Here is a 9,836-nt window from a genome sequence, read left to right on the forward strand (position 1 = left end):
TTTGGAACACTAATTTCTGGATAGCATCGTTGTGTGTCAGGTATCACACACATTCAGAGAACAGTGAAAGTTAACGTTAATCGAAATTTACTTTTCAATATACTATCAGGTTTTTAGATAAATGATTTTCAATGATTCTATTCATTTTGAAATAATAACCTAGTCACTTAATTCTTTGCACGGGGTAATCAATGTATAGAAGAATAAATCGAGGATGACAAATAATCTGTTAGGTTCAAGTGAAATATTATGTCAACCCTTTGATCTCTAGTTTTGTTCTAATTTATAAACATGTGTAAAAGAACTAATGTAAATAGTGAACAAATAAGTTCACAGATATTTAGAATATTTTCTTTCTTATTCTCTTCATTGAAGGATAATTTCTGCTATGAAAAAGATTCTTAGAATCGCTAATCTATAGGATCGAAGTATTAAACTTTGAAAAATTGCGAATAATTTGGTCGTTTGCATAAACTACTCCGACCACCGCACTCGATCATCAGTATCTTATGCAATATAAACAGTGTTCAAATGCAAGGTACATTGGAATACACATACCACTGAAGGACTATATCATCCCGAAACTGCAGCACTAATTAATTAACCATTTCATCAGAACCAAGAACGAAACTCGATTTTAAAGGCAGGCGATAAAATTATCACCCTCTCTTTTATTAACTATTCGTCGCATGAATAAAAATTACAGAACGTCAACTGAATGCTACGCGGTTTGCATTAACTATCATTGATATAACGCTTCTAAATTCACGGGAATCAAACGGTGAACGAGGCAGTCGGATGAAAATTTTCACGAAACCGTGGTCCGTGTCGCGTGACGGATTATATTTTTTAAACAAATGTTCCACCCTTTCGGGCTTCGCCGTTGCTCGTTTCCGATGCGAACCGCTACCACCCCCATTTTTCCTTCCTCCTTTTTTCCCTCTTTTCTTCTTGCAATTATGCGAATGGTACGGCGGAATGTACACACACATACACGCGTACGTAGACACGCACACGCGCGACCGATGTGTTTCGAGCGGATATATGAATCCTCCGTCGTACTTTGCTTCGTACCTCGCTTCAACCCTCATGCATGTGTATATAAACTCCGCCGCGGCTCGAGCTCAGCCGTGTATATTTTAGCGTCTGTGAATAATCAGCAATCAGCAGTAGCTGCGGCAATGGCGGCGGTAACAAATTGCACGTGTACACACACAAACTAGGCATGCAAATTCGAGAAGCGAGTCTCGACTTTGCACCGAATCCCAGCCTACGAGGATGTCCCTTTCGGACTAACGAGTCATGAAACCGCCGCAGAGAATCGACGTATTGCTCTTCGGGGACCAGTCGAGAAATTCGGGGATGAATGAGCCTACCCGCTCGCATGCCGTTTGGTAAAGACCGGTGAATTTTCGTTGTCTCGTATCGGATGGTCTGGTCATTTTTCGGGGGGTAGAGGGTACACGGGTTTCTTCTTTTTACCTTCGGTTTTTGTTTCGTGCAGGCATACGCGAATGCGTCACTGTGAAGGGAAAGTCGAAACCTAAAAGGGATTTTTTTAAAGGTACTTCGGCGAAGTACAAGGAGATACGTATCACGTTACAATTGGTTGCACTGTTTTAATTATATCAAATATACATTTTTTGAAGTTTATGCGAAATATATGTTACTCGTTGGGAATTAAAATTGATTTAAATTCAGAATTTCGATATTCGCGTTGAAAATAATATTTAAAATAATTATGAAGTGACTGTTATGTGACTTGTAACGGTAATTATGAAAGTGGCCTAAGTGATAAATTTTTCTTAAAAATATTGCAAGTTTTAGGCTTAAAATGAAATGAGGGGATCAGCTTCGACGTTATTACAAAACATATTTAACGATTCTACTGTTTACTGCTTGGTAAAAATAATTTTAGATCATTTCGTGGTAAATGGAGGTAACGAAAAATTAATTTATGATACTAAGACACAATTGGCTGATGAAGAGAAGATTCTTTAAGGAGGAATTCCTCTTTCTGGTTCTGTTCAAGGAGTAAAACAGACAAAAATCGTTACGGAATGTAACAGAAGGGTGTAACAGAGGAATCAAATCGAGGAGGGATGAGAAATTTCCGAAAGGTGTGACTGTTTGCAGACAAGGAATTTTATTCAGTGGAAACTTGGGACTCTGAGATCAGAAACTTTCTTCCGCCAGGGAATGCAGAAACTTATTAAAAGATGGATCGACTGCATAAAAGCTGAGAAGACCGCTTGCATAAAAGGATAAACACACGTTTCAATCGTGTAAATGAAGACTCTTGCTTCCCTATTTCCTCGCGTATGTAGAATGTAACAAATGTGCATATTTATTACATTTTCACTGGAATAATTTTTGCAATTATTAATTATCAACAGTGTGAAATAGATTGAAATCAGACACATGGAAGGACCAATAATTTGGTCGTTGTTTCAGATTCTACAACGGGATTGTTTTCTCATAAGAACCTCGAACAGATGCAGTCCATTTAAAAATCAATATCGACCGACAAAGCTATTTCTCCCTTTATATTTATTATTATAATTATATTATTATAATTATATTATTATATTATATTATATTATATAAGGGGACAACGAACCCGTAGATCACCTAAATATCATCAGGACTAATCCCTAATAAAAGATTCTAAATGCTCAACAGATGAAAAATAAATTGGCCCGAATTTGTTTAAATTTCCCCTCTCACACCAAAACACACCCACCACTTAGACACCAAATTAATCAATCACATCACCCGAATTCATAAAACTACAAAGACACGTATATACTAGAGCAGCGCATCAGACACATTCACTCTTGTCCCATAGTAAATAAAAACCTACTGATGCAATTGCCATCAGATTAATTCTCCCCAAGAAAGAAATGTCGGACGAAAAAATATTTGCCTAAATAAAGTTTAAGTAGCGTATTTAAATTCAAACGTGATTATTATTTATTTCCCCGCACGGAGTATATCAAACGATAAAGTGCACCACGATTTTCCGCGATTTCCCAGAATCCTGCGTTGCATAGCTCGTGAAAGATGCACGGATGACTCCGTAACACGAGTGCACGTGCTGATCATAAATCATAGTTCGACACACTTTTTCATCCTTTTTACGTTTAACCCATTCGTGAATAAATGGTGTCTATCAATGGTGTGTAACGACCCGGGGCCTCTGCTCGGATCGGCCAACGATCGTTTCTCATGGGTTCACGTTCCAGGTAGATAATTGACAGGCTGGTACTCCGCTTCCAGCCACGAGGATAATTGGTGATCCTATCGAGATGTCTCGTATAAGAATCGTGGGTCCGAGACGAAATGTGTTCCTCCAACTTGAGGAATGGCTCCGGATCCGTTCGCCTCGTGGGCGTCGATCGGTCCAGCTCTAATCTGATTTCGAGGCCGCGGACAGAGATGAAGCGTCTTCGTGCACGCGACCGCGCGTTTTGTGTTTATGCGTGGTCGAAGATGAAACCGCTCGATACCCGGCTCGTTTATATTCCCTGATTGGCCGGGGAAAATGCAGACGTAGAAACTCCATCGTGAAACTTCTAACGACGTTCCAGCTCCGTCCGTGAGGGCACGTGGATTTTATTGTAACGTTTACGACTTGGACCTTCCCTTTGCCGGGTGTACTCTAACTGAATCATCAGATGGTAATCTACCGAGGGATTACTCCAACTTCGAGAACGTATATTCCATCGTACTTGGAAAGTTGTTATCGACGCGGGGAGATCCTTGTGATCAGATAGCCCGAGTTATCGTCGATAGAGGTATTGCTTCACGATTGTTTCTTAGCAGAGGCTCAACAGCTTTCGTGGACTAGCTGTGATGTTCCTCCAGCGAACCAAATAGTCGCTATCTCTAGACGAGGTATTTTCAAGGCTTGTTTTATGGTTCTACGGAAGTCGAGAAGCAAACTCCAGGTACGCTATGATTGTTGGTTCACGCGCAGGTGCTAAGGTACCGATCATGTCTCGACGAAGATTTGATATTGTTGGAATGTCAGTGTCTTCCGTAGTCGAGGATCATCGATGAAATGGACCTAGGAAATTCTATAGCGAGGCCTGAAAGGGCCTAGATGTACTGACAGAATATTTCCCCCTATGAAAGGAACCTCAAAATATTCGAGTTCAGTTGTCGAAAAGAGACAATACCTTGTCGGTCGTGTTCTCTCAAATGCAAACTGTTGGCTATTAATTTCTAGTACGATGAACAGAAAGTGAAGCGTAGTGATTCTAATTTTCAAACCTGGCCTTTGTATGGTCTTTTCAGAAACGCATTTATGCGATGCAGTCCAAGGTTACAGGGAGCACTAACGCCAGCGATTTTTCAATTCCCCGACTGTCCTGCGTTCAGAAGAAAAATATCGCGACATAATTTCACGTACCAGTAGATCCATCCCACGACAAAGCGTCTGTCCGCAATTTTGGCAGACGACAGAGTCACGAGCTCCGTCCGGTCGGCACTCGAAGGTGATTTCGATTCGCGGAAATCCCATTCGCAAAGCCGTACAAGAAGCAACTTAATTCCCAGCCTCGCGAATTTCGTGCCAAGTCTATCGTTCCACGATTATCCTCACAGGAGAAAGGTTATTTCGGTTATTTCGAAGACGAAGTCTGGCTTTCTCCTTTCTTCCGCCCGTCTTCGAAGCCACCGTAGAAAGGTTGCAAAGTCTGAGGTGGAAGTACCGTGTTATTTCGCAGATTCGAGAGAGTCTGTTCGCCTTTCCTCTTCCGTTCCGACCGATCCTCTTGCTCGCTCTTTCCACGTTGTAGGCGCAGCTGTAGATGTTCTCAGGATGCGGAAGACGCGGAAGAGGAGCGACACGAGGGGACAACGAAATTGAAATGGCGAAAGCGGATCACAGAATAGGTTGGCTTAACAGGGGTGGTGCTGAAGCAGGTCGCCGGACGAGGGGGCTAATCCGTACAGCTACAGCACTGTGCAACGGATCGTGTACACGCGTCTCTTCTAGCTCGAAATTAATTTAAAATTTCAACATCTACCGGCTATTAATCAATATTGCTCGTGGAAAACGTTACATCGACTGAATATTTCCGGTGTTTTGTCAAGTTTCAACAATAGACGTAACGTTAATCGGGAAAAAATTGCCGAATTATTCTAACAGTTGCTACAGCGTAATTGACTGTTCAAATATGACTTTTTAAATATAGGAACAAATTCTACAATTAATTCTTCCTCGTTGATATTTTTAACTGCGGTGAATTATTCCCCACGGAATTGTTTGAGGAAATAAAACTCATATTCGCCGACAGATTGTGTTTAATTATTACACTTCGTTTCAAAAGGTATCACGCTGCAATTAAAAAGCACGCTGTTTTGTCTGTAGAAAAATATTCGGGAACACAGATTTAGCAATAATTCATTCCGCTAGCAGTGACCAGCCCCTTAGACCGTACGATTTTATCCACCCCTAAAACACCACCTCGGAATATTATGACATTTATCAGACCGTTAACTGCCTGACTGCAAATTACAATTTGCTTATTGCGCACGTTGTGCTTGATAAGCATCTCGACACACGCACACACATACGGCATCGCGGTGCACATTCGATTATGAGAGCACGGTCGTTCCTCATAATGGAATTGCCGTGTTTGAGGTGGTAAGTACCGGTGACGGACGGAAAAGAGGAAAGCGTGGCCGGTGTATTAGGCATTCGCGTGGAATAGGAACGCGATGAGGGGGAAAAAATGGCCAGAAACAGCGCGAAATCCGTAGAAATTTTCTCGCGATCCATTTCTCTCCTTCGCCACCCTCGTTCCCCCTTCGCTGCATCGCCACGCTAGACGAACCTCTGTGCTCGTTACATTTCTCCATTGAAATGTTGCGCGAGGTCCACCGATGATTTCACGGAAACAAGCAACGGCGACTGGGACGCGACGATACGGAGCGAAAGAAGAAAAGGCTGGAAAGAAAGGATCGAAGGGTGGAAAATAGTGTCGTGGAGAGAAACGGGGAGCTGTAGATTGCTCGGACGGTTTAAAGCGTCGAGTACAGGGGTGGCTGAGAAAAGAGACGTGGCTGTTGCAGGAGCACCGAAACCGGAAAAAACCACCTGACGCTGGGAAAATCGTGTACATACACGCGTACCGACAGACAAACATATAGGAAGAAGAGAGGAGAGAAACTTTCGGGCTCTAGCATGAAGGCAGGCTGGCTCTCTATAAGCAAGTGCAGCGTGCCAGTCAGCCAGCAACCGGTGCAACGACTGCATCGTATTTATTTCAGCTCCTAATGAGTTTGCAGGGCGCTTCGCGTACGCATACCTAAATGCTTTGCGCCAAGATGAAAACGCGCGCATTTATGGCAGACTGACTGGTTGGCTGGTTCGCCGGCTGAGCCAAGGGATGGGAAACGGTCTAAAGCTTTCGCTACGCGGAAGGAATCGGTGCATACGTTGCCTTTTCGGCGTTTTCTACGTGAAGTTTCTCTTTTCCATGCTTCGCTCCAAGTACCGTCTACACTTTCAGTTAAGGGGGTTGGTTCGCGGCCCGACCAGACATTTCACCCTCGTTTCTCTCCCGCCCCTCGCTCACTTTCTCCCTCCGTTACGCTTCCTTCTCCCTCTCTCGCTCTCCGCGTATTTCTGACCGCTTCTGTCTCTCTTCCACTAAACACCGCCTACGTCTATTCCTCTTCGTGTCCCCCTCTAGATTTCCCTCTTCCTCCACGCAGTGCTTTAAACACAGGAAGAAACGAGGCTGTTAAAATGTTCCGCCATGCACAATTTATTATAGGCTGCGAATGGTAAGCGCGCCGGCTCTCGTCTCAAAGTCAAGGGAAAAAGGAACGCGGCTTAATATTTTCTGTACTGGAGAACCGCAAAACGCGGCTGCCAACGTCTTCTAAGGAAAGGATCCTTTCTCTGCTATTTTCATTCTCCGTCTCGTTTCGTCTACTTTCTCTTCCATCCTCTTTCTTCCCTCGCCTTCTCCTCCACCTTCCATTTCCCCTCGCGTTTTGTTCTTCCTCTCGCTTCTTTTCCTTCTCGCGGTCGACCCGCGTCGAGGACAGGGGGAAACTAAATTACGAAGCCACGGTGAAATATTTTTCCTTCCTCTCCCGTCTTCCTCGCGGTGTCCAAAGGAAATCGAAAGGCAACGATAACATCGTTTATCCTTAAATATGCACGAATATTATCGCTATCTACCGCTCTCTCGATTAACGAGAACCTCTCTGCTTCGTGTTTAGATATCAAAAGACAATTAAGGTCCCTTGTTGCTCCAGCAGATATTACGAATAACCGTAAACGAGACGTTGAACGACCGATGGGGGTATTAATAGCGCGATAAGTAATAACCATGAATATATGTACGAATACTAGGACTTTCAGAGTGAATGCGAGGGAACACTTGGGCTTACCTAGCTGACGATGGGCAATAAACAGTAGCCTGGGGTTCGGGCCGAATGTTTAGAGTGACGTCTGGAGTGCACGTGGAAGGACGAGTGGGATATTTATGACTGTATCGAGTACGAACAAGGAGCAAAAGTTAGGAATGCATCTGAATGTTTGGACGAATGAACGAGAAAGAAAGCACGCGTAGGAGAGAGTAGGTTTAAATAGGGGTGTAAGGGCTGTCTTAACACAGTCCTTTACGGTGTCTGAAGAAGAGTAGATGTGAGAGTGTTACTTGCGTGATCGTAGTTCAGTTATAGTTCTAGTCTCTTAATTTATACCTAACTCTGGATGCTTCTTTAGCTCGTAATAAATATATATATTTGAATAAACCAACATCTTTTATTCCCTGTATTTGTCAACCAAAAGTACCGTTACATATATTATTGGACATTCAACGTCGGGTCATTTATTTTCACCGACTTCGTATAAAAGATGCATTAATAGAATGCATAGGGCAAATATCTGGTGTTATCCGTGGAAATAAATACTCGAAGGAAACCGGCTATTCGTGACCTCCTGTATGAGCACCGCTAATATTTCTGTATGAACTTAATTGCACTCGGGTATCAATATTTCAGTACAACATCTCGGAATATAATATTCCTGGATCGGGTCCATTTACGCGATACGTTCCATTGGCTGTTCTCGTTTTCAAGGTAATACTGGAAAACACGCTTAATTATACTTTATTGTATTTATCGTAAAACGTCTGTAGCAAATTATCGAAAATTTGCCGATTTTCTCGCAAGCTGTTTACGTGTAAAAGTTCCGATATTTAAAACTGACATATGCAAAGGCTGTTATTTGTTGCTGGCTGGAGATAATATTTTCAATGAAACTCGCGTGTTTACAGTATGTGCTTTACGCAACGCGTGCAACAACACAGCATCTCCCCTGAACATGTTGATCGACTTCGAAGAACCGAAGGTCCTGTTTGCGTTTAATCAGCTTACGATTAAACCTCTTTAAGGACTTAAGCTCAGCTTTCATAGTGTGGAATTATCACGCAAGGTCAACTACTTGCTCGCTCATAGTAATTACACGAAAGCGGTAGTTTTCGCAAACCGCGCACCTAAAGCCAGTTTCGTAGATCCATCTCGAATGCGAAATCATTTGTGGTTTGCGCTCGGAATTATAATTGCGACAATGGTCGTTCATCTCTAATATCTATGAATTATTTCTCCGATAATTTACATTGACGATTTTTCGATGACGACAAGAGTGACATGATTTAAAATCCTCAAAAAAGGGTTCTGTTTGTTCAAAATATCCCATGAATTTTGCTTCCAGAAGATACGAATTGCACGATTGAAAATGTTTCAGTGAAAAAGCATTAAAGTACCCTAAAAGCAAATGCACGTTTCAGATTATTTTCAGGATCGATACGATTTTCGGAAAATTAAGTAACGTGTTGGTATGTTTGAAGAGAGGTATTTATTGGGACGTATTTATCAAGGAAACGAAATACCGCGTTCTACCTCCTAGAAATAATTACGAATGCTTGTGAAGCTCAGAGTCATTGACTTATGGTAATGGAAAAAAAAATCGGTAAAAGGTTTTACTGCGGCAGTATTAACCTCCGGGCGGAGGTTTATCATCATTATTGCATAATGTTCCTCCACTGTGTTCCTTATATCGTTATAAACATTAACAACGAATCGGTATACATTCTCTCGTTATCGCGGCACGCTTTTACAGGATTATATTTTCATGCTTCATATCCGTATAAAGTGAAAACTAGGATTATTTATTTCCCGCGTGTTTTATGGCGCAATATCGAATAAAGCGTGGATTACTTACTCCACTTTTGATTTTCCATCGACCGTTAGAATACCTCATTGACCATTATCATTTTTGATTATAATTTAAGAGCTTCCAACGATATATAACAACAATATATAAACGAGAGATTAGTCGTAAAAATCATACCGAGACTGATGAAGCAGTATGTTTATTCGTTACGAAAACATCTAAATACCGAAACCAAAATTGCCTAATGATACAAAAAAATAACTATCGCTAGGTATTTCTTAGTTCTTACATTAACCTAACCGGTTTGATAAAAGTTTGCAACGAAAATATTTAGAAGCATGAAAAAATAAATGAAAAGATATCTCTTTCAACTACTCTCATCATTCTTCCTCCATTCCATCTTATTTGCCAAATATCCCGAATATCATGTTCTATCTCAAACAAGATTCATCGACTTTAACTCTTCGATGGTACAAACTCGTTTACTCGCACGCGACAACCCATTGAAATGATGGTCAACCTACAGCCACAGGAATAGCAGAGCTCGATAGCTTAACCAGCCAAGGTGGCCAAAAGCTTGCGCCATTTTTCACACGGCAATCGAACCGTGAAATTTCTACAAGCTGGGGAAAGT

The sequence above is a fragment of the Eufriesea mexicana genome, unplaced genomic scaffold, assembly GCF_001483705.2.
Source record: "Eufriesea mexicana isolate 0111107269 unplaced genomic scaffold, ASM148370v2 scaffold1453, whole genome shotgun sequence".
In the NCBI taxonomy this organism is placed as follows: Eukaryota; Metazoa; Arthropoda; class Insecta; order Hymenoptera; family Apidae; genus Eufriesea; species Eufriesea mexicana.